Here is a 27,157-nt window from a genome sequence, read left to right on the forward strand (position 1 = left end):
GTGAGATGTTATTCAACAGTGAGTGAGATGTTATTAAGAGAGTCATAGTTACTCCCGCCGTTTACCCGCGCTTGCTTGAATTTCTTCACTTTGACATTCAGAGCACTGGGCAGAAATCACATTGAGTCAACACCCGTTGGGGCCATCGCAATGCTTTGTTTTAATTAGACAGTCGGATTCCCCTAGTCCGTGCCAGTTCTGAGCTGACCGTTGAATGGCGGCCGAAGAGGATATCCAAATACCGATTAAGGTAATATGGAACCTCGCAGCAAGACGGTTCCGCGGGAGGCCAAGGCACGGGACCGAACTCGGATTCATAATTATCACAAACTCCAACCAGGAAGGAAAGAGAGATGCTCCAATTACTTCACCTCGCCCAGGCCCGGCACGTCAGCCGTGACCCACTTCCTCGCCAAGCCCGACACGCCCCGATCCTCAGAGCCAATCCTTATCCCGAAGTTACGGATCCAATTTGCCGACTTCCCTTACCTACATTATTCTATCGACTAGAGGCTCTTCACCTTGGAGACCTGCTGCGGATATGGGTACGAACCGGCGCGAGCCTCCACGTGGCCCTCTCCTGGATTTTCAAGGTCCGAGGGGAAGATCCGGACACCGCTGCAACTGCGGTGCTCTTCGCGTTCCAAACCATATCTCCCTGCTAGAGGATTCCATGGAACTCGAACGCTTATGCAGAAAAGAAAACTCTTCCCGGATCTCCCGACGGCGTCTCCAGGTCCTTTTGGGTTACCCCGACGAACTCTCTTGCGAGGGCCCGACTTTTTGACGGTTCCGCTGCCGGGTTCCGGAATAGGAACCGGATTCCCTTTCGCCCGATGGGTGTGTACAAACTTTTTACGTAAGTAAATAAAGCTACACCACATCAACATCGGCTTTCGCCTAGGGCTTAGGATCGACTGACTCGTGTGCAACGGCTGTTCACACGAAACCCTTCTCCACGTCAGTCCTCCAGGGCCTCGCTGGAGTATTTGCTACTACCACCAAGATCTGCACCGACGGCGGCTCCAGACGGCCTCACGGCCAATCCTTCTGCGCACACCGCCGCGACCCTCCTACTCGTCAGAGCTTCATGGTCGCGCGCAAAACGCGAACCGCACATGCCGCTGACGGTCGAGTATAAGCACGACGCTTCAGCGCCATCCATTTTCAGGGCTAGTAACTTCGGCAGGTGAGTTGTTACACACTCCTTGGCGGATTCCGACTTCCATGGCCACCGTCCTGCTGTCTTAAGTTACCAACGCCTTTCATGGTATCCCATAAGCGTCGATTTTGGCGCTTTAACTCGACGTTTGGTTCATCCCACAGCGCCAGTTCTGCTTACCAAAAATGGCCCACTTGGCACTCTGATTCGAGTCTCGCGGCTTCATAAGTTCGAGCAAGCCGGAGATCTCACCCATTTAAAGTTTGAGAATAGGTTGAGGTCGTTTCGACCCCAATGCCTCTAATCATTCGCTTTACCGGATGAAACTCGTACGCTACGAGCGCCAGCTATCCTGAGGGAAACTTCGGAGGGAACCAGCTACTAGATGGTTCGATTAGTCTTTCGCCCCTATACCCAGTTCCGACGATCGATTTGCACGTCAGAATCGCTACGGACCTCCATCAGGGTTTCCCCTGACTTCGTCCTGACCAGGCATAGTTCACCATCTTTCGGGTCCCAGCGTGTACGCTCTTGGTGCGCCTCTTCTCGTAATGAGAACGAGACGCCCCGGGAGTGCGAAGCGTTTACAATTTTTATTTGCAAATCGCTTATCCTCCCTTGGTCTACGCGAGGTAAACCTTTACTTTCATTACGCCTTTAGGTTTAGTTATTTCCCAATGACTCGCGCACATGCTAGACTCCTTGGTCCGTGTTTCAAGACGGGTCCTGAAATTACCCAAATCGATAGCGTCGTTGATCGGCGTTTCAAAACGAGGTCTGTTCGAGAACACCGTAACCAACAGTCGTTCCGGGACAGAATCGGCATTATGTCCGATTACCGTCAAACACGAAACGCTCTTGCTACGGGCCGAACGCTAATTAATCTAGCGGCCCCGCGCCATATTTCTACCGTCGAGCGAGTCTGTCGGAACATCGAGGGTCCCCATGAATTCGAATAAAATCAAGTGGTCTACCACCTCGAGTCTTAGACAGACACCCAACGGATCACGACGTCCTACTAGAGGAAAAGTGCACGCGTTCGATATCGATTAGAAAAACGTAAAACGCGATTTATTGTAATATGCCGAAACACAAACAATATCCGTCATACAAACGTTCAACTTCAATTATCGAAACGCGAATGAATTTCCTCTTTCGACCTTTCGGGTTTCTCAGGTTTACCCCTGAACGGTTTCACGTACTCTTGAACTCTCTCTTCAAAGTGCTTTTCAACTTTCCCTCACGGTACTTGTTCGCTATCGGTCTCGTGGTCATATTTAGCCTTAGATGGAGTTTACCACCCACTTAGGGCTGCACTCTCAAGCAACCCGACTCTCAGGAGAGATCCTCACGCAATCGGCAACGGTCGCTACGGGCCTGGCACCCTCTATGGGCTGTGGCCCCGTTCAAGAAGGACTTGGACGCGCCGCACGATCTCGTGATAAACGGATCCTCCCTAACACCACATTTCCCGGTGGCCGATATCGACCACGGGATTCGGTGCTGGGCTTTTCCCTGTTCGCTCGCAGCTACTGAGGGAATCCTAGTTAGTTTCTTTTCCTCCGCTTAGTAATATGCTTAAATTCAGCGGGTAATCTCACCTGCTCTGAGGTCGATATATTATAATATATCTCGTATAATATTTAAATACAATTCGCCAAACTATCATAAAAAAAAAACGTGTGTTTAATAATATCATCTCTCATATGAAATATAACATTATTTGTTTTTATTTAAAGAGTCGGCAGCAGCAGCAGCAGCATCAGCATCAGCATCAGCAACACACCACCAGCCTTTATACATATATAATATTTTTAATATATATAATTCATATATTTTGTCGATATACCGTGTGTATAAATGATATAAATAAAACACTGGTCAGACGTCCAGTCTTCGAAACTTTATTATTTCTCTCGGACACGACGACCGCGTTATCATTTTATCATAAATATATTATATATACACACACTTATTTATCGACTATATATATACGTCGTATATATGTATAATATATATATATATATATTATATATAAATATAACTCTCTACCAAACAAATTTTATGTATTTCATATAAATACACGATTAATTTATGGTATAGCGGGTTGTGTTCAAAAATTGCGTAACTTTTTCTATAAAAATTTACGCTGCTTTTCGCACTTTAGGATGCCGCACAAATACAAAAAAAAATACGCACAAGTTTGTATGTGCATGTGTTTTTTCTTAATTAGTGTGCGTTATTGTTTCACATCCAACACGCTTAGGCATTATTTTTCTTTAATAAATAGAAAAATTTTAAATTCTAAGCAGTCTTTTAAATTGATACGACCCTCAGTCAGGAGTGGTCCGGGAACGAGTATCCGAGGACCGCAATGTGCGTTCGAAATGTCGATGTTCATGTGTCCTGCAGTTCACAAGTTGACGCGCAATTAGCTGCGTTCTTCATCGACCCACGAGCCAAGTGATTCACCGTTCAGGGTAATCATTTTATTATTATGTCGTTTTCTCATATTCTATTCGTCGTATTTTTAATATTTGATTATTATTAAATTAATAATATTATTATAATATCTTATACGCGTATAGAAAATTTATATAACGACATTTTTTATATATATATATATATATATATATATATATATATATATATATAATAAATGGTAATTATTCGAAACTTTTAGAGAAATTATAATATCGTACTTTGATATATCTGATAAATTTTAACCGCTGCACATGTTTTATTACAAACGAGGCGCGCATAGACAGATATCTCGCACGATATATTCCTCCTCTTTATATTATTACACTTTTTTTTTTATCTTGAAAGTTTTATACAAATTTCGACGGTCGGGCGTAAATCTTCGAACACCTTCGAAATAATACATAAAAATATTATTTCTAAAACGAATTTTTATACATATCGATAGAATCGACATGTGCTTAAATTTCGTTTAGGTACCCGGATGAAAATGTCTCAATAACATAATCATCACATATAATCTTGTCGATATTTTCTTGTATTACCTTCAAACGATAAAAAACTTAGGTAATAATATAATAAACGAAATAAAATTTATCCATAAAAATATAGACACACACACGACAACAGACGACGTTTCAATAAACTATATATTTTTCGTTTATTATAATAACGATTCTTTATCAGAACGTTTTTAGTTAACAAGAAATTTTGTTAATGATCGTTCCGTCAATCGTTATAATATATAATAATACATATGTTGTTATTGTTGTGTCGTCATCGTCGTCGACGCCTTCTATAAACTATGATAAAAATTTTTCGTTATATTTTTATTGGAAAAATTTATATATGTAAATATATTTTTATAGACGTATGAATTATATTTATCTTTTTTTTTTTTAATTTTATTCGAAACTTGTTCGAATTTTGTAAAAATTAAAAAAAGATTTCAATATATATACATCTATAATATATATATAATTTATAACATATATAAATTTCTTTTGAAGAGTTCCATAATTTTGTAGAAGAAAATTTTCTTTTACAATTAATACAGACTTGATTTCGTTTTTTTTTTTTGTTTAAAAACGAACAAATACTCTGTAATGATCCTTCCGCAGGTTCACCTACGGAAACCTTGTTACGACTTTTACTTCCTCTAAATGATCAAGTTTGGTCATCTTTCCGAAGCATCGGCGACGCCGAAACGCCACCGCGCTCAGTCCGAAGACCTCACTAAATCATTCAATCGGTAGTAGCGACGGGCGGTGTGTACAAAGGGCAGGGACGTAATCAACGCGAGCTTATGACTCGCGCTTACTGGGAATTCCTCGTTCATGGGGAACAATTGCAAGCCCCAATCCCTAGCACGAAGGAGGTTCAGCGGGTTACCCGGGCCGCTCGGCCAGGGAGGACACGCTGATTCCTTCAGTGTAGCGCGCGTGCGGCCCAGAACATCTAAGGGCATCACAGACCTGTTATTGCTCAATCTCGTGCGGCTAGAAGCCGCCTGTCCCTCTAAGAAGAATTATTTGTACGCCGACAGTAAAAACCGCGAACGGCAAGAGCCGAAACTCAATACCGACGGGCCTTTGGGATGTCGAAATACGCCTAGTTAGCAGGCTAGAGTCTCGTTCGTTATCGGAATTAACCAGACAAATCGCTCCACCAACTAAGAACGGCCATGCACCACCACCCACCGAATCAAGAAAGAGCTCTCAATCTGTCAATCCTTCCGGTGTCCGGGCCTGGTGAGGTTTCCCGTGTTGAGTCAAATTAAGCCGCAGGCTCCACTCCTGGTGGTGCCCTTCCGTCAATTCCTTTAAGTTTCAGCTTTGCAACCATACTTCCCCCGGAACCCAAAAGCTTTGGTTTCCCGGAAGCTGCCCGCCGAGTCATCGGAGGAACGTCGGCGGATCGCTAGCTGGCATCGTTTATGGTTAGAACTAGGGCGGTATCTGATCGCCTTCGAACCTCTAACTTTCGTTCTTGATCAATGAAAGCGTTTTTGGCAAATGCTTTCGCTTCTGTCCGTCTTGCGACGATCCAAGAATTTCACCTCTAACGTCGCAATACGAATGCCCCCATCCGTTCCTATTAATCATTACCTCGGGGTTCCGAAAACCAACAAAATAGAACCGAGGTCCTATTCCATTATTCCATGCACACAGTATTCAGGCAAAATTTTGGCCTGCTTTAAGCACTCTAATTTGTTCAAAGTAAACGTGCCGGCCCACCTCGACACTCAGTCAAGAGCACCGCGGCGGGATTGAGTTGGGCCGCCCTTGCGAGCTAAGCCCACCGGCAGGACGTCCCACGACACGCCAGTTAACACCGCGTACGATGAACCAGCGGCGTGGGACACAGATTCGACTACGAGCTTTTTAACCGCAACAACTTTAATATACGCTATTGGAGCTGGAATTACCGCGGCTGCTGGCACCAGACTTGCCCTCCAATTGATCCTCGTTAAAGGGTTTAGAGTGTACTCATTCCGATTACGGGGCCTCGGATGAGTCCCGTATCGTTATTTTTCGTCACTACCTCCCCGTGCCGGGAGTGGGTAATTTGCGCGCCTGCTGCCTTCCTTGGATGTGGTAGCCGTTTCTCAGGCTCCCTCTCCGGAATCGAACCCTGATTCCCCGTTACCCGTTACAACCATGGTAGGCGCAGAACCTACCATCGACAGTTGATAAGGCAGACATTTGAAAGATGCGTCGCCGGTGCGAGACCGTGCGATCAGCGAAAAGTTATTCAGAGTCACCAAATTGTACGATGACGAGCAAGCCCGCCACCGATTGGTTTTGATCTAATAAAAGCGCTCCTTCCGTCTCCGGTCGGAACTCTGTTTGCATGTATTAGCTCTAGAATTACCACAGTTATCCAAGTAAATGTGGGTACGATCTAAGGAACCATAACTGATTTAATGAGCCTTTCGCGGTTTCACCTTAATTTGGCTTGTACTGAGACATGCATGGCTTAATCTTTGAGACAAGCATATGACTACTGGCAGGATCAACCAGGGAACTGTGTTTTATAATATATATAATATATATTATTATTATTATTATTATATATATATATATATATATATATTTATAATAAAAAACTATTATCGAAAAAGTTTTAATAACAATATCCAAAAGAGGATAAATTATGATGATGTTTTTTATATTACATATATACTTTATATTTATACATAATATAATAATCATCTATATTCGTGTATAAACACATTGTTATTTACTTTTTCTTTTGCGTGTTTGCTGCGCTTATTATTGAAAATATATAATTTTCAGCGCCACGCTTTATTTATATTTTTTCTTATTTTATAAAATTTCACCGAATCGACTATAAATCTATCTAAATTTAATCGAAATGAGAAAAATTAGATGATTACGTCGACCGGGCTACAATTTCGACATTATCTCTACCCTTCGCTAGATTGTAAGCGACATGGTTTATACATTAGGTAATAATGAACGAAATTTTTATTCTCGCACGGAATAATGAGAGTTATCGCAAATATTGTGTATTATATATATAAAAGTGTAATATAATATATATTTTTCATAGACGATCGCATATGAATCGCTCACGATAGAACGCTAGCTAAATTCGCGATCTCGCAATAGATATTTAACTTGTGGATAAATTGATATAATATCTGAAAAGGGAACCGCTAGCAATATACGTTAATATATTGGAGGAGAACGGGGACCCTTTCAGAAAACTATATAATCCACCGATGTGGAATGACCGAAACAACGTCTTTACGTAAATTATAACGAGTTTATTAAAATTTAACGAGACGTCAACTTCGATACACCACACATATATGTGCGCTGTACAACGGTACGCCTTCTACATTAACATTAATAAAGATGTATAGTGAAAATATATAAAAGATGTATTGTGAATATTAAAAAGAAGTATTATGAAATTACATGTTTTGTATTTAGAAGCCGTCCGAGGTGTATCTATCACATAAAAGTGTTATGAAAATATTAACAATAAGGAAAAAAAGTATTATGAAATTAGATGGCCGCTCGATGTATGAACGTACGAGGTGTATTATATAAAAGTTGTATGAAAATAGAAATAATAATGAAAAACAAGTATTATGAAATTAAATTCCGCTCGATATAGGAACTTGTCGAGAAAGATGATTTGTGAAGTTGAATGGAGATGTTTTGTATGTAGAAGCCGTCCGAGGTGTATGACATAAAAGTGTTATGAAAATATTAACAATAAGGAAAAAAAGTATTATGAAATTAGATGGCCGCTCGATGTATGAACGTACGAGGTGTATTATATAAAAGTTGTATGAAAATAGAAATAATAATGAAAAACAAGTATTATGAAATTAAATTCCGCTCGATATAGGAACTTGTCGAGAAAGATGATTTGTGAAGTTGAATGGAGATGTTTTGTATGTAGAAGCCGTCCGAGGTGTATGACATAAAAGTGTTATGAAAATATTAACAATAAGGAAAAAAAGTATTATGAAATTAGATGGCCGCTCGATGTATGAACGTACGAGGTGTATTATATAAAAGTTGTATGAAAATAGAAATAATAATAAAAAACAAGTATTATGAAATTAAATTCCGCTCGATATAGCAATTTGTCGAGAAAGATGATTTGTGAAAATTGAGTGGAGATGTTTTGTATTTAAAAGCCGTCCGAGGTGTATGACATAAAAGTGTTATGAAAATATTAACAATAAGGAAAAAAAGTATTATGAATTTAGATCGCCGCTCGATGTATGAACGTACGAGGTGTATTATATAAAAGTTGTATGAAAATAGAAATAATAATGAAAAACAAGTATTATGAAATTAAATTCCGCTCGATATAGGAACTTGTCGAGAAAGATGATTTGTGAAGTTGAATGGAGATGTTTTGTATGTAGAAGCCGTCCGAGGTGTATGACATAAAAGTGTTATGAAAATATTAACAATAAGGAAAAAAAGTATTATGAAATTAGATGGCCGCTCGATGTATGAACGTACGAGGTGTATTATATAAAAGTTGTATGAAAATAGAAATAATAATGAAAAACAAGTATTATGAAATTAAATTCCGCTCGATATAGGAACTTGTCGAGAAAGATGATTTGTGAAGTTGAATGGAGATGTTTTGTATGTAGAAGCCGTCCGAGGTGTATGACATAAAAGTGTTATGAAAATATTAACAATAAGGAAAAAAAGTATTATGAAATTAGATGGCCGCTCGATGTATGAACGTACGAGGTGTATTATATAAAAGTTGTATGAAAATAGAAATAATAATGAAAAACAAGTATTATGAAATTAAATTCCGCTCGATATAGGAACTTGTCGAGAAAGATGATTTGTGAAGTTGAATGGAGATGTTTTGTATGTAGAAGTCGTCCGAGGTGTATGACATAAAAGTGTTATGAAAATATTAACCATAAGGAAAAAAAGTATTATGAAATTAGATGGCCGCTCGATGTATGAACGTACGAGGTGTATTATATAAAAGTTGTATGAAAATAGAAATAATAATAAAAAACAAGTATTATGAAATTAAATTCCGCTCGATATAGCAATTTGTCGAGAAAGATGATTTGTGAAAATTGAGTGGAGATGTTTTGTATTTAAAAGCCGTCCGAGGTGTATGACATAAAAGTGTTATGAAAATATTAACAATAAGGAAAAAAAGTATTATGAATTTAGATCGCCGCTCGATGTATGAACGTACGAGGTGTATTATATAAAAGTTGTATGAAAATAGAAATAATAATGAAAAACAAGTATTATGAAATTAAATTCCGCTCGATATAGCAATTTGTCGAAAAAGATGATTTGTGAAAATTGAGTGGAGATGTTTTGTATTTAAAAGCCGTCCGAGGTGTATCTATCACATAAAAGTGTTATGAAAATATTAACAATAAGGAAAAAAAGTATTATGAAATTAGATGGCCGCTCGATGTATGAACGTACGAGGTGTATTATATAAAAGTTGTATGAAAATAGAAATAATAATGAAAAACAAGTATTATGAAATTAAATTCCGCTCGATATAGCAATTTGTCGAGTAAGATGATTTGTGAAAATTGAGTGGAGATGTTTTGTATTTAAAAGCCGTCCGAGGTGTATGACATAAAAGTGTTATGAAAATATTAACAATAAGGAAAAAAAGTATTATGAATTTAGATCGCCGCTCGATGTATGAACGTACGAGGTGTATTATATAAAAGTTGTATGAAAATAGAAATAATAATGAAAAACAAGTATTATGAAATTAAATTCCGCTCGATATAGGAACTTGTCGAGAAAGATGATTTGTGAAGTTGAATGGAGATGTTTTGTATGTAGAAGTCGTCCGAGGTGTATGACATAAAAATGTTATGAAAATATTAACCATAAGGAAAAAAAGTATTATGAAATTAGATCGCCGCTCGATGTATGAACGTACGAGGTGTATTATATAAAAGTTGTATGAAAATAGAAATAATAATGAAAAACAAGTATTATGAAATTAAATTCCGCTCGATATAGCAATTTGTCGAGTAAGATGATTTGTGAAAATTGAGTGGAGATGTTTTGTATTTAAAAGCCGTCCGAGGTGTATGACATAAAAGTGTTATGAAAATATTAACAATAAGGAAAAAAAGTATTATGAATTTAGATCGCCGCTCGATGTATGAACGTACGAGGTGTATTATATAAAAGTTGTATGAAAATAGAAATAATAATGAAAAACAAGTATTATGAAATTAAATTCCGCTCGATATAGGAACTTGTCGAGAAAGATGATTTGTGAAGTTGAATGGAGATGTTTTGTATGTAGAAGTCGTCCGAGGTGTATGACATAAAAATGTTATGAAAATATTAACCATAAGGAAAAAAAGTATTATGAAATTAGATCGCCGCTCGATGTATGAACGTACGAGGTGTATTATATAAAAGTTGTATGAAAATAGAAATAATAATGAAAAACAAGTATTATGAAATTAAATTCCGCTCGATATAGGAACTTGTCGAGAAAGATGATTTGTGAAGTTGAATGGAGATGTTTTGTATGTAGAAGTCGTCCGAGGTGTATGACATAAAAATGTTATGAAAATATTAACCATAAGGAAAAAAAGTATTATGAAATTAGATCGCCGCTCGATGTATGAACGTACGAGGTGTATTATATAAAAGTTGTATGAAAATAGAAATAATAATGAAAAACAAGTATTATGAAATTAAATTCCGCTCGATATAGCAATTTGTCGAAAAAGATGATTTGTGAAAATTGAGTGGAGATGTTTTGTATTTAAAAGCCGTCCGAGGTGTATCTATCACATAAAAGTGTTATGAAAATATTAACAATAAGGAAAAAAAGTATTATGAAATTAGATGGCCGCTCGATGTATGAACGTACGAGGTGTATTATATAAAAGTTGTATGAAAATAGAAATAATAATGAAAAACAAGTATTATGAAATTAAATTCCGCTCGATATAGGAACTTGTCGAGAAAGATGATTTGTGAAAATTGAGTGGAGATGTTTTGTATTTAAAAGCCGTCCGAGGTGTATGACATAAAAGTGTTATGAAAATATTAACAATAAGGAAAAAAAGTATTATGAATTTAGATCGCCGCTCGATGTATGAACGTACGAGGTGTATTATATAAAAGTTGTATGAAAATAGAAATAATAATGAAAAACAAGTATTATGAAATTAAATTCCGCTCGATATAGGAACTTGTCGAGAAAGATGATTTGTGAAGTTGAATGGAGATGTTTTGTATGTAGAAGTCGTCCGAGGTGTATGACATAAAAATGTTATGAAAATATTAACCATAAGGAAAAAAAGTATTATGAAATTAGATCGCCGCTCGATGTATGAACGTACGAGGTGTATTATATAAAAGTTGTATGAAAATAGAAATAATAATGAAAAACAAGTATTATGAAATTAAATTCCGCTCGATATAGCAATTTGTCGAGTAAGATGATTTGTGAAAATTGAGTGGAGATGTTTTGTATTTAAAAGCCGTCCGAGGTGTATGACATAAAAGTGTTATGAAAATATTAACAATAAGGAAAAAAAGTATTATGAATTTAGATCGCCGCTCGATGTATGAACGTACGAGGTGTATTATATAAAAGTTGTATGAAAATAGAAATAATAATGAAAAACAAGTATTATGAAATTAAATTCCGCTCGATATAGGAACTTGTCGAGAAAGATGATTTGTGAAGTTGAATGGAGATGTTTTGTATGTAGAAGTCGTCCGAGGTGTATGACATAAAAATGTTATGAAAATATTAACCATAAGGAAAAAAAGTATTATGAAATTAGATCGCCGCTCGATGTATGAACGTACGAGGTGTATTATATAAAAGTTGTATGAAAATAGAAATAATAATGAAAAACAAGTATTATGAAATTAAATTCCGCTCGATATAGGAACTTGTCGAGAAAGATGATTTGTGAAGTTGAATGGAGATGTTTTGTATGTAGAAGCGGTTCGAGGTGTGTTATATGAAAGTTTTATGAAAATAGTAATAATGATGAATAACAAGTATTATGAAATTAGATTGCTCTCGATATAGGAACTTGATGAACAAAATTAACTGTGAAAATTGAAAGAGTTGTTTTGGATGTGGATTATATAAAAGTTGTATGAAAATATTAATAATGTCAAAAAATATGAATTGTGAAAATTGTATGGAGATAGATGTTTTGGATGTCTACATCCGTCCGAGGTATTTTATATAAAAGTGTTGTGAAAATAGTAACAATAAAATTCCCACAGAAAAATAATCTTAACGGAAAAATGAATGTGTAATGGAAATAGGAACCATCGGTCCGACAAATGAGCTTACGAATCACTAAAAATACTTATATAAAAAGTTTAACCGAAAAATTGTGTTATGAATCAATGAATAAAATAGAAGCCGTAACAATATAAGAAAATGTAATATTAACGGTAAAAGATGTATATAGAAAGTTGAAACGAAAAGAAGTGTGTGAAAAATGGAATTCTATCTAAAATATATAATGAGAAAACACGTCTCGAGTTTTGGATACATAATAATATTGCTTGAAAGCCTTGAAAAAATGACATTAAATTGTTTCCAAAAAAAGAAGCTTTATGAACATTTACTTATAAAAAATGCCGCTTCCGAAATACAACTATTAACAATAATAACAATATAGAGTATATATGTTGATGTTGTTTATTATTATTATTGTTGTTGTTGTATTATCGAAAACGGCATGTGTTATATCCAATAAAAACTGCTCTAATATATATTTTATATATATATATTATATATATATATATTATATATATATATATATATATATATATATATATATATATATATATATATATATATATAAGTCAAAAACTAAAAACTTTTAGGAAATTTTATTTATAAAAAATGCCGTTTCCCGAATACAACAACAACAACAACAACAACAACTCTCTACTATTAACAATATTAACAATATAATTTGTTAATAGGGCGCTAGTGTCTATAAAACCGTGTTAAGTTCGGTGACTGGCCGGCAGAGGGCGCTAGTGTCTATAAAAATGTGTTTAGTTTGTCGTCTCTCCGGCAGAGGGCGCTAGTGTCTATAAAACCGTGTTCAGTTTGTCGTCTGGCCGGCAGAGGGCGCTAGTGTCTATAAAACTGTGTTTAGTTTGTCTTCTGGCCGGCAGAGGGCGCTAGTGTCTATAAAACAGTGTTAAGTTCGGTGACTGGCCGGCAGAGGGCGCTAGTGTCTATAAAACCGTATAAAGTTTGGTGTCTGGTCGGCAGGATATAGGAACTTGTCGAAAAAGTTGAATTGTGTAAATTGAATGGAAATTTTTTTTATGTAGAAGCCGTTCGAGGTATATTATATAAAAGTGTTATGAAAATATTAACAATAACGGAAAAAAGTATTATGAAATTAGATGGCCTCTCGATGTATGAACGTACGAGGTGTATTATATAAAAGTTTTATGAAAATAGAAATAATAATGAAAAACAAGTATTATGAAATTTAATTCCGCTCGATATAGGAACTTGTCGAGAAAGATGATTTGTGAAGTTGAATGGGGATGTTTTGTATGTAGAAGTCGTCCGAGGTGTATGACATAAAAGTTCGGTCACTGGCCGGCAGAGGGCGCTAGTGTCTATAAAAAGTTGTTCAGTTTGTCGTCTCTCCGGCAGAGGGCGCTAGTGTCTATAAAACTGTGTTTAGTTTGTCGTCTCTCCGGCAGAGGGCGCTAGTGTCTATAAAACCGTGTTAAGTTCGGTGACTGGCCGGCAGAGGGCGCTAGTGTCTATAAAAATGTGTTTAGTTTGTCGTCTCTCCGGCAGAGGGCGCTAGTGTCTATAAAACCGTGTTCAGTTTGTCGTCTGGCCGGCAGAGGGCGCTAGTGTCTATAAAACTGTGTTTGGTTTGTCTTCTGGCCGGCAGAGGGCGCTAGTGTCTATTAAACCGTGTTAAGTTCGGTGACTGGCCGGCAGAGGGCGCTAGTGTCTATAAAACAGTGTTAAGTTCGGTGACTGGCCGGCAGAGGGCGCTAGTGTCTATAAAACCGTATAAAGTTTGGTGTCTGGTCGGCAGGATATAGGAACTTGTCGAAAAAGTTGAATTGTGTAAATTGAATGGAAATTTTTTTTATGTAGAAGCCGTTCGAGGTATATTATATAAAAGTGTTATGAAAATATTAACAATAACGGAAAAAAGTATTATGAAATTAGATGGCCTCTCGATGTATGAACGTACGAGGTGTATTATATAAAAGTTTTATGAAAATAGAAATAATAATGAAAAACAAGTATTATGAAATTTAATTCCGCTCGATATAGGAACTTGTCGAGAAAGATGATTTGTGAAGTTGAATGGGGATGTTTTGTATGTAGAAGTCGTCCGAGGTGTATGACATAAAAGTTCGGTCACTGGCCGGCAGAGGGCGCTAGTGTCTATAAAAAGTTGTTCAGTTTGTCGTCTCTCCGGCAGAGGGCGCTAGTGTCTATAAAACTGTGTTTAGTTTGTCGTCTCTCCGGCAGAGGGCGCTAGTGTCTATAAAACCGTGTTAAGTTCGGTGACTGGCCGGCAGAGGGCGCTAGTGTCTATAAAAATGTGTTTAGTTTGTCGTCTCTCCGGCAGAGGGCGCTAGTGTCTATAAAACCGTGTTCAGTTTGTCGTCTGGCCGGCAGAGGGCGCTAGTGTCTATAAAACTGTGTTTGGTTTGTCTTCTGGCCGGCAGAGGGCGCTAGTGTCTATTAAACCGTGTTAAGTTCGGTGACTGGCCGGCAGAGGGCGCTAGTGTCTATAAAACAGTGTTAAGTTCGGTGACTGGCCGGCAGAGGGCGCTAGTGTCTATAAAACCGTATAAAGTTTGGTGTCTGGTCGGCAGGATATAGGAACTTGTCGAAAAAGTTGAATTGTGTAAATTGGATGGAAATTTTTTTTATGTAGAAGTCGTTCGAGGTATATTATATAAAAGTGTTATGAAAATATTAACAATAACGGAAAAAAGTATTATGAAATTAGATGGCCGCTCGATGTATGAACGTACGAGGTGTATTATATAAAAGTTGTATGAAAATAGAAATAATAATGAAAAACAAGTATTATGAAATTTAATTCCGCTCGATATAGGAACTTGTCGAGAAAGATGATATGTGAAGTTGAATGGAGATGTTTTGTATGTAGAAGTCGTCCGAGGTGTATGACATAAAAGTGTTATGAAAATATTAACGATAAAGAAAAAAAGTATTATGAAATTAGATCGTCGCTCGATGTATGAACGTACGAGGTGTATTATATAAAAGTTGTATGAAAATAGAAATAATAATGAAAAACAAGTATTATGAAATTAAATTCCGCTCGATATAGGAACTTGTCGAGAAAGATGATTTGTGAAGTTGAATGGAGATGTTTTGTATGTAGAAGTCGTCCGAGGTGTATGACATAAAAGTGTTATGAAAATATTAACGATAAAGAAAAAAAGTATTATGAAATTAGATCGCCGCTCGATGTATGAACGTACGAGGTGTATTATATAAAAGTTTTATGAAAATAGTAATAATTATGAAAAACAAGTATTATGAAATTAAATTCCGCTCGATATAGGAACTTGTCTAGAAAGATGATTTGTGAAGTTGAATGGAGATGTTTTGTATGTAGAAGTCGTCCGAGGTGTATGACATAAAAATGTTATGAAAATATTAACCATAAGGAAAAAAAGTATTATGAAATTAGATGGCCGCTCGATGTATGAACGTACGAGGTGTATTATATAAAAGTTGTATGAAAATAGAAATAATAATGAAAAACAAGTATTATGAAATTAAATTCCGCTCGATATAGCAATTTGTCGAGAAAGATGATTTGTGAAAATTGAGTGGAGATGTTTTGTATTTAAAAGCCGTCCGAGGTGTATGACATAAAAGTGTTATGAAAATATTAACAATAAGGAAAAAAAGTATTATGAATTTAGATCGCCGCTCGATGTATGAACGTACGAGGTGTATTATATAAAAGTTGTATGAAAATAGAAATAATAATGAAAAACAAGTATTATGAAATTAAATTCCGCTCGATATAGGAACTTGTCGAGAAAGATGATTTGTGAAGTTGAATGGAGATGTTTTGTATGTAGAAGTCGTCCGAGGTGTATGACATAAAAATGTTATGAAAATATTAACCATAAGGAAAAAAAGTATTATGAAATTAGATCGCCGCTCGATGTATGAACGTACGAGGTGTATTATATAAAAGTTGTATGAAAATAGAAATAATAATGAAAAACAAGTATTATGAAATTTAATTCCGCTCGATATAGGAACTTGTCGAGAAAGATGATATGTGAAGTTGAATGGAGATGTTTTGTATGTAGAAGTCGTCCGAGGTGTATGACATAAAAGTGTTATGAAAATATTAACGATAAAGAAAAAAAGTATTATGAAATTAGATCGTCGCTCGATGTATGAACGTACGAGGTGTATTATATAAAAGTTGTATGAAAATAGAAATAATAATGAAAAACAAGTATTATGAAATTAAATTCCGCTCGATATAGGAACTTGTCGAGAAAGATGATTTGTGAAGTTGAATGGAGATGTTTTGTATGTAGAAGTCGTCCGAGGTGTATGACATAAAAGTGTTATGAAAATATTAACGATAAAGAAAAAAAGTATTATGAAATTAGATCGCCGCTCGATGTATGAACGTACGAGGTGTATTATATAAAAGTTTTATGAAAATAGTAATAATTATGAAAAACAAGTATTATGAAATTAAATTCCGCTCGATATAGGAACTTGTCGAGAAAGATGATTTGTGAAGTTGAATGGAGATGTTTTGTATGTAGAAGTCGTCCGAGGTGTATGACATAAAAATGTTATGAAAATATTAACCATAAGGAAAAAAAGTATTATGAAATTAGATCGCCGCTCGATGTATGAACGTACGAGGTGTATTATATAAAAGTTGTATGAAAATAGAAATAATAATGAAAAACAAGTATTATGAAATTAAATTCCGCTCGATATAGCAATTTGTCGAGAAAGATGATTTGTGAAAATTGAGTGGAGATGTTTTGTATTTAAAAGCCGTCCGAGGTGTATGACATAAAAGTGTTATGAAAATATTAACAATAAGGAAAAAAAGTATTATGAATTTAGATCGCCGCTCGATGTATGAACGTACGAGGTGTATTATATAAAAGTTGTATGAAAATAGAAATAATAATGAAAAACAAGTATTATGAAATTAAATTCCGCTCGATATAGGAACTTGTCGAGAAAGATGATTTGTGAAGTTGAATGGAGATGTTTTGTATGTAGAAGTCGTCCGAGGTGTATGACATAAAAATGTTATGAAAATATTAACCATAAGGAAAAAAAGTATTATGAAATTAGATCGCCGCTCGATGTATGAACGTACGAGGTGTATTATATAAAAGTTGTATGAAAATAGAAATAATAATAAAAAACAAGTATTATGAAATTAAATTCCGCTCGATATAGGAACTTGTCGAGAAAGATGATTTGTGAAGTTGAATGGAGATGTTTTGTATGTAGAAGTCGTCCGAGGTGTATGACATAAAAATGTTATGAAAATATTAACCATAAGGAAAAAAAGTATTATGAAATTAGATCGCCGCTCGATGTATGAACGTACGAGGTGTATTATATAAAAGTTGTATGAAAATAGAAATAATAATGAAAAACAAGTATTATGAAATTAAATTCCGCTCGATATAGGAACTTGTCGAGAAAGATGATTTGTGAAGTTGAATGGAGATGTTTTGTATGTAGAAGCCGTCCGAGGTGTATGACATAAAAGTGTTATGAAAATATTAACAATAAGGAAAAAAAGTATTATGAAATTAGATGGCCGCTCGATGTATGAACGTACGAGGTGTATTATATAAAAGTTGTATGAAAATAGAAATAATAATGAAAAACAAGTATTATGAAATTAAATTCCGCTCGATATAGCAATTTGTCGAGAAAGATGATTTGTGAAAATTGAGTGGAGATGTTTTGTATGTAGAAGTCGTCCGAGGTGTATGACATAAAAGTGTTATGAAAATATTAACCATAAGGAAAAAAAGTATTATGAAATTAGATCGCCGCTCGATGTATGAACGTACGAGGTGTATTATATAAAAGTTGTATGAAAATAGAAATAATAATGAAAAACAAGTATTATGAAATTAAATTCCGCTCGATATAGGAACTTGTCGAGAAAGATGATTTGTGAAGTTGAATGGAGATGTTTTGTATGTAGAAGTCGTCCGAGGTGTATGACATAAAAATGTTATGAAAATATTAACGATAAAGAAAAAAAGTATTATGAAATTAGATCGTCGCTCGATGTATGAACGTACGAGGTGTATTATATAAAAGTTGTATGAAAATAGTAATAATTATGAAAAGCAAAGTATTACGAAATTAGCTAAGTTCGGTGACTGGCCGGCAGAGAGCGCTAGTGTCTATAAAACGGTATTTAGTTTGTCTTCTGGCCGGCAGAGGGCGCTAGTGTCTATTAAACCGTGTTAAGTTCGGTGACTGGCCGGCAGAGGGCGCTAGTGTCTATAAAAAGGTGTTTAGTTTGTCGTCTCTCCGGCAGAGGGCGCTAGTGTCTATGAAAAGGTGTTTAGTTTGTCGTCTCTCCGGCAGAGGGCGCTAGTGTCTATAAAACTGTGTTTAGTTTGTCTTCTGGCCGGCAGAGGGCGCTAGTGTCTATAAAACAGTGTTAAGTTCGGTGACTGGCCGGCAGAGGGCGCTAGTGTCTATAAAACCGTATTAAGTTTGGTGTCTGGTCGGCAGGATATAGGAACTTGTCGAAAAAGTTGAATTGTGTAAATTGAATGGAAATTTTTTTTATGTAGAAGCCGTTCGAGGTATATTATATAAAAGTGTTATGAAAATATTAACCATAAGGAAAAAAAGTATTATGAAATTAGATCGCCGCTCGATGTATGAACGTACGAGGTGTATTATATAAAAGTTGTATGAAAATAGAAATAATAATGAAAAACAAGTATTATGAAATTAAATTCCGCTCGATATAGCAATTTGTCGAGAAAGATGATTTGTGAAAATTGAGTGGAGATGTTTTGTATTTAAAAGCCGTCCGAGGTGTATGACATAAAAGTGTTATGAAAATATTAACAATAAGGAAAAAAAGTATTATGAATTTAGATCGCCGCTCGATGTATGAACGTACGAGGTGTATTATATAAAAGTTGTATGAAAATAGAAATAATAATGAAAAACAAGTATTATGAAATTAAATTCCGCTCGATATAGGAACTTGTCGAGAAAGATGATTTGTGAAGTTGAATGGAGATGTTTTGTATGTAGAAGTCGTCCGAGGTGTATGACATAAAAATGTTATGAAAATATTAACCATAAGGAAAAAAAGTATTATGAAATTAGATCGCCGCTCGATGTATGAACGTACGAGGTGTATTATATAAAAGTTGTATGAAAATAGAAATAATAATGAAAAACAAGTATTATGAAATTAAATTCCGCTCGATATAGCAATTTGTCGAGAAAGATGATTTGTGAAAATTGAGTGGAGATGTTTTGTATTTAAAAGCCGTCCGAGGTGTATGACATAAAAGTGTTATGAAAATATTAACAATAAGGAAAAAAAGTATTATGAATTTAGATCGCCGCTCGATGTATGAACGTACGAGGTGTATTATATAAAAGTTGTATGAAAATAGAAATAATAATGAAAAACAAGTATTATGAAATTAAATTCCGCTCGATATAGCAATTTGTCGAAAAAGATGATTTGTGAAAATTGAGTGGAGATGTTTTGTATTTAAAAGCCGTCCGAGGTGTATCTATCACATAAAAGTGTTATGAAAATATTAACAATAAGGAAAAAAAGTATTATGAAATTAGATGGCCGCTCGATGTATGAACGTACGAGGTGTATTATATAAAAGTTTTATGAAAATAGTAATAATTATGAAAAATAAAGCATTACGAAATTACCTAAGTTTGGTGACTGGCCGGCAGAGGGCGCTAGTGTCTATAAAACCGTGTTCAGTTTGTCGTCTGGCCGGCAGAGGGCGCTAGTGTCTATAAAACTGTGTTTAGTTTGTCTTCTGGCCGGCAGAGGGCGCTAGTGTCTATTAAACCGTGTTAAGTTCGGTGACTGACCGGCAGAGGGCGCTAGTGTCTATAAAACCGTGTTCAGTTTGTCGTCTGGCCGGCAGAGGGCGCTAGTGTCTATAAAACTGTGTTTAGTTTGTCTTCTGGCCGGCAGAGGGCGCTAGTGTCTATTAAACCGTGTTAAGTTCGGTGACTGGCCGGCAGAGGGCGCTAGTGTCTATAAAAATGTGTTTAGTTTGTCGTCTCTCCGGCAGAGGGCGCTAGTGTCTATAAAACCGTGTTAAGTTCGGTGACTGGCCGGCAGAGGGCGCTAGTGTCTATAAAAATGTGTTTAGTTTGTCGTCTCTCCGGCAGAGGGCGCTAGTGTCTATAAAACCGTGTTCAGTTTGTCGTCTGGCCGGCAGAGGGCGCTAGTGTCTATAAAACTGTGTTTAGTTTGTCTTCTGGCCGGCAGAGGGCGCTAGTGTCTATAAAACAGTGTTAAGTTCGGTGACTGGCCGGCAGAGGGCGCTAGTGTCTATAAAACCGTATAAAGTTTGGTGTCTGGTCGGCAGGATATAGGAACTTGTCGAAAAAGTTGAATTGTGTAAATTGAATGGAAATTTTTTTTATGTAGAAGCCGTTCGAGGTATATTATATAAAAGTGTTATGAAAATATTAACAATAACGGAAAAAAGTATTATGAAATTAGATGGCCTCTCGATGTATGAACGTACGAGGTGTATTATATAAAAGTTTTATGAAAATAGAAATAATAATGAAAAACAAGTATTATGAAATTTAATTCCGCTCGATATAGGAACTTGTCGAGAAAGATGATTTGTGAAGTTGAATGGGGATGTTTTGTATGTAGAAGTCGTCCGAGGTGTATGACATAAAAGTTCGGTCACTGGCCGGCAGAGGGCGCTAGTGTCTATAAAAAGTTGTTCAGTTTGTCGTCTCTCCGGCAGAGGGCGCTAGTGTCTATAAAACTGTGTTTAGTTTGTCGTCTCTCCGGCAGAGGGCGCTAGTGTCTATAAAACCGTGTTAAGTTCGGTGACTGGCCGGCAGAGGGCGCTAGTGTCTATAAAAATGTGTTTAGTTTGTCGTCTCTCCGGCAGAGGGCGCTAGTGTCTATAAAACCGTGTTCAGTTTGTCGTCTGGCCGGCAGAGGGCGCTAGTGTCTATAAAACTGTGTTTGGTTTGTCTTCTGGCCGGCAGAGGGCGCTAGTGTCTATTAAACCGTGTTAAGTTCGGTGACTGGCCGGCAGAGGGCGCTAGTGTCTATAAAACAGTGTTAAGTTCGGTGACTGGCCGGCAGAGGGCGCTAGTGTCTATAAAACCGTATAAAGTTTGGTGTCTGGTCGGCAGGATATAGGAACTTGTCGAAAAAGTTGAATTGTGTAAATTGGATGGAAATTTTTTTTATGTAGAAGTCGTTCGAGGTATATTATATAAAAGTGTTATGAAAATATTAACAATAACGGAAAAAAGTATTATGAAATTAGATGGCCGCTCGATGTATGAACGTACGAGGTGTATTATATAAAAGTTGTATGAAAATAGAAATAATAATGAAAAACAAGTATTATGAAATTTAATTCCGCTCGATATAGGAACTTGTCGAGAAAGATGATATGTGAAGTTGAATGGAGATGTTTTGTATGTAGAAGTCGTCCGAGGTGTATGACATAAAAGTGTTATGAAAATATTAACGATAAAGAAAAAAAGTATTATGAAATTAGATCGTCGCTCGATGTATGAACGTACGAGGTGTATTATATAAAAGTTGTATGAAAATAGAAATAATAATGAAAAACAAGTATTATGAAATTAAATTCCGCTCGATATAGGAACTTGTCGAGAAAGATGATTTGTGAAGTTGAATGGAGATGTTTTGTATGTAGAAGTCGTCCGAGGTGTATGACATAAAAGTGTTATGAAAATATTAACGATAAAGAAAAAAAGTATTATGAAATTAGATCGCCGCTCGATGTATGAACGTACGAGGTGTATTATATAAAAGTTTTATGAAAATAGTAATAATTATGAAAAACAAGTATTATGAAATTAAATTCCGCTCGATATAGGAACTTGTCTAGAAAGATGATTTGTGAAGTTGAATGGAGATGTTTTGTATGTAGAAGTCGTCCGAGGTGTATGACATAAAAATGTTATGAAAATATTAACCATAAGGAAAAAAAGTATTATGAAATTAGATGGCCGCTCGATGTATGAACGTACGAGGTGTATTATATAAAAGTTGTATGAAAATAGAAATAATAATGAAAAACAAGTATTATGAAATTAAATTCCGCTCGATATAGCAATTTGTCGAGAAAGATGATTTGTGAAAATTGAGTGGAGATGTTTTGTATTTAAAAGCCGTCCGAGGTGTATGACATAAAAGTGTTATGAAAATATTAACAATAAGGAAAAAAAGTATTATGAATTTAGATCGCCGCTCGATGTATGAACGTACGAGGTGTATTATATAAAAGTTGTATGAAAATAGAAATAATAATGAAAAACAAGTATTATGAAATTAAATTCCGCTCGATATAGGAACTTGTCGAGAAAGATGATTTGTGAAGTTGAATGGAGATGTTTTGTATGTAGAAGTCGTCCGAGGTGTATGACATAAAAATGTTATGAAAATATTAACCATAAGGAAAAAAAGTATTATGAAATTAGATCGCCGCTCGATGTATGAACGTACGAGGTGTATTATATAAAAGTTGTATGAAAATAGAAATAATAATGAAAAACAAGTATTATGAAATTTAATTCCGCTCGATATAGGAACTTGTCGAGAAAGATGATATGTGAAGTTGAATGGAGATGTTTTGTATGTAGAAGTCGTCCGAGGTGTATGACATAAAAGTGTTATGAAAATATTAACGATAAAGAAAAAAAGTATTATGAAATTAGATCGTCGCTCGATGTATGAACGTACGAGGTGTATTATATAAAAGTTGTATGAAAATAGAAATAATAATGAAAAACAAGTATTATGAAATTAAATTCCGCTCGATATAGGAACTTGTCGAGAAAGATGATTTGTGAAGTTGAATGGAGATGTTTTGTATGTAGAAGTCGTCCGAGGTGTATGACATAAAAGTGTTATGAAAATATTAACGATAAAGAAAAAAAGTATTATGAAATTAGATCGCCGCTCGATGTATGAACGTACGAGGTGTATTATATAAAAGTTTTATGAAAATAGTAATAATTATGAAAAACAAGTATTATGAAATTAAATTCCGCTCGATATAGGAACTTGTCGAGAAAGATGATTTGTGAAGTTGAATGGAGATGTTTTGTATGTAGAAGTCGTCCGAGGTGTATGACATAAAAATGTTATGAAAATATTAACCATAAGGAAAAAAAGTATTATGAAATTAGATCGCCGCTCGATGTATGAACGTACGAGGTGTATTATATAAAAGTTGTATGAAAATAGAAATAATAATGAAAAACAAGTATTATGAAATTAAATTCCGCTCGATATAGCAATTTGTCGAGAAAGATGATTTGTGAAAATTGAGTGGAGATGTTTTGTATTTAAAAGCCGTCCGAGGTGTATGACATAAAAGTGTTATGAAAATATTAACAATAAGGAAAAAAAGTATTATGAATTTAGATCGCCGCTCGATGTATGAACGTACGAGGTGTATTATATAAAAGTTGTATGAAAATAGAAATAATAATGAAAAACAAGTATTATGAAATTAAATTCCGCTCGATATAGGAACTTGTCGAGAAAGATGATTTGTGAAGTTGAATGGAGATGTTTTGTATGTAGAAGTCGTCCGAGGTGTATGACATAAAAATGTTATGAAAATATTAACCATAAGGAAAAAAAGTATTATGAAATTAGATCGCCGCTCGATGTATGAACGTACGAGGTGTATTATATAAAAGTTGTATGAAAATAGAAATAATAATAAAAAACAAGTATTATGAAATTAAATTCCGCTCGATATAGGAACTTGTCGAGAAAGATGATTTGTGAAGTTGAATGGAGATGTTTTGTATGTAGAAGTCGTCCGAGGTGTATGACATAAAAATGTTATGAAAATATTAACCATAAGGAAAAAAAGTATTATGAAATTAGATCGCCGCTCGATGTATGAACGTACGAGGTGTATTATATAAAAGTTGTATGAAAATAGAAATAATAATGAAAAACAAGTATTATGAAATTAAATTCCGCTCGATATAGGAACTTGTCGAGAAAGATGATTTGTGAAGTTGAATGGAGATGTTTTGTATGTAGAAGCCGTCCGAGGTGTATGACATAAAAGTGTTATGAAAATATTAACAATAAGGAAAAAAAGTATTATGAAATTAGATGGCCGCTCGATGTATGAACGTACGAGGTGTATTATATAAAAGTTGTATGAAAATAGAAATAATAATGAAAAACAAGTATTATGAAATTAAATTCCGCTCGATATAGCAATTTGTCGAGAAAGATGATTTGTGAAAATTGAGTGGAGATGTTTTGTATGTAGAAGTCGTCCGAGGTGTATGACATAAAAGTGTTATGAAAATATTAACCATAAGGAAAAAAAGTATTATGAAATTAGATCGCCGCTCGATGTATGAACGTACGAGGTGTATTATATAAAAGTTGTATGAAAATAGAAATAATAATGAAAAACAAGTATTATGAAATTAAATTCCGCTCGATATAGGAACTTGTCGAGAAAGATGATTTGTGAAGTTGAATGGAGATGTTTTGTATGTAGAAGTCGTCCGAGGTGTATGACATAAAAATGTTATGAAAATATTAACGATAAAGAAAAAAAGTATTATGAAATTAGATCGTCGCTCGATGTATGAACGTACGAGGTGTATTATATAAAAGTTGTATGAAAATAGTAATAATTATGAAAAGCAAAGTATTACGAAATTAGCTAAGTTCGGTGACTGGCCGGCAGAGAGCGCTAGTGTCTATAAAACGGTATTTAGTTTGTCTTCTGGCCGGCAGAGGGCGCTAGTGTCTATTAAACCGTGTTAAGTTCGGTGACTGGCCGGCAGAGGGCGCTAGTGTCTATAAAAAGGTGTTTAGTTTGTCGTCTCTCCGGCAGAGGGCGCTAGTGTCTATGAAAAGGTGTTTAGTTTGTCGTCTCTCCGGCAGAGGGCGCTAGTGTCTATAAAACTGTGTTTAGTTTGTCTTCTGGCCGGCAGAGGGCGCTAGTGTCTATAAAACAGTGTTAAGTTCGGTGACTGGCCGGCAGAGGGCGCTAGTGTCTATAAAACCGTATTAAGTTTGGTGTCTGGTCGGCAGGATATAGGAACTTGTCGAAAAAGTTGAATTGTGTAAATTGAATGGAAATTTTTTTTATGTAGAAGCCGTTCGAGGTATATTATATAAAAGTGTTATGAAAATATTAACCATAAGGAAAAAAAGTATTATGAAATTAGATCGCCGCTCGATGTATGAACGTACGAGGTGTATTATATAAAAGTTGTATGAAAATAGAAATAATAATGAAAAACAAGTATTATGAAATTAAATTCCGCTCGATATAGCAATTTGTCGAGAAAGATGATTTGTGAAAATTGAGTGGAGATGTTTTGTATTTAAAAGCCGTCCGAGGTGTATGACATAAAAGTGTTATGAAAATATTAACAATAAGGAAAAAAAGTATTATGAATTTAGATCGCCGCTCGATGTATGAACGTACGAGGTGTATTATATAAAAGTTGTATGAAAATAGAAATAATAATGAAAAACAAGTATTATGAAATTAAATTCCGCTCGATATAGGAACTTGTCGAGAAAGATGATTTGTGAAGTTGAATGGAGATGTTTTGTATGTAGAAGTCGTCCGAGGTGTATGACATAAAAATGTTATGAAAATATTAACCATAAGGAAAAAAAGTATTATGAAATTAGATCGCCGCTCGATGTATGAACGTACGAGGTGTATTATATAAAAGTTGTATGAAAATAGAAATAATAATGAAAAACAAGTATTATGAAATTAAATTCCGCTCGATATAGCAATTTGTCGAGAAAGATGATTTGTGAAAATTGAGTGGAGATGTTTTGTATTTAAAAGCCGTCCGAGGTGTATGACATAAAAGTGTTATGAAAATATTAACAATAAGGAAAAAAAGTATTATGAATTTAGATCGCCGCTCGATGTATGAACGTACGAGGTGTATTATATAAAAGTTGTATGAAAATAGAAATAATAATGAAAAACAAGTATTATGAAATTAAATTCCGCTCGATATAGCAATTTGTCGAAAAAGATGATTTGTGAAAATTGAGTGGAGATGTTTTGTATTTAAAAGCCGTCCGAGGTGTATCTATCACATAAAAGTGTTATGAAAATATTAACAATAAGGAAAAAAAGTATTATGAAATTAGATGGCCGCTCGATGTATGAACGTACGAGGTGTATTATATAAAAGTTTTATGAAAATAGTAATAATTATGAAAAATAAAGCATTACGAAATTACCTAAGTTTGGTGACTGGCCGGCAGAGGGCGCTAGTGTCTATAAAACCGTGTTCAGTTTGTCGTCTGGCCGGCAGAGGGCGCTAGTGTCTATAAAACTGTGTTTAGTTTGTCTTCTGGCCGGCAGAGGGCGCTAGTGTCTATTAAACCGTGTTAAGTTCGGTGACTGACCGGCAGAGGGCGCTAGTGTCTATAAAACCGTGTTCAGTTTGTCGTCTGGCCGGCAGAGGGCGCTAGTGTCTATAAAACTGTGTTTAGTTTGTCTTCTGGCCGGCAGAGGGCGCTAGTGTCTATTAAACCGTGTTAAGTTCGGTGACTGGCCGGCAGAGGGCGCTAGTGTCTATAAAAATGTGTTTAGTTTGTCGTCTCTCCGGCAGAGGGCGCTAGTGTCTATAAAACCGTGTTAAGTTCGGTGACTGGCCGGCAGAGGGCGCTAGTGTCTA

General features: G+C 35.5%; 2 non-coding genes and 1 pseudogene across 2 annotated transcripts; all 3 read right to left on the reverse strand.

The window, feature by feature from the left end:
- The window catches only part of LOC130899173 (large subunit ribosomal RNA), a 10,689-nt pseudogene extending 7,912 nt beyond the window's left edge, over positions 1–2,777 (reverse strand).
- A 712-nt stretch (positions 2,778–3,489) lies between these two features.
- Positions 3,490–3,645, reverse strand: LOC130899174 (5.8S ribosomal RNA). The gene has a single exon (XR_009059994.1). It is a non-coding gene; the product is annotated as a 5.8S ribosomal RNA (ribosomal RNA).
- A 1,102-nt stretch (positions 3,646–4,747) lies between these two features.
- On the reverse strand, positions 4,748–6,669 carry LOC130899159 (small subunit ribosomal RNA). The gene has a single exon (XR_009059982.1). It is a non-coding gene; the product is annotated as a small subunit ribosomal RNA (ribosomal RNA).
- Between the last annotated feature and the right edge of the window lie 20,488 nt (positions 6,670–27,157).

Source organism: Diorhabda carinulata, chromosome 10 (genome assembly GCF_026250575.1).
Source record: "Diorhabda carinulata isolate Delta chromosome 10, icDioCari1.1, whole genome shotgun sequence".
NCBI classification, from domain to species: Eukaryota; Metazoa; Arthropoda; class Insecta; order Coleoptera; family Chrysomelidae; genus Diorhabda; species Diorhabda carinulata.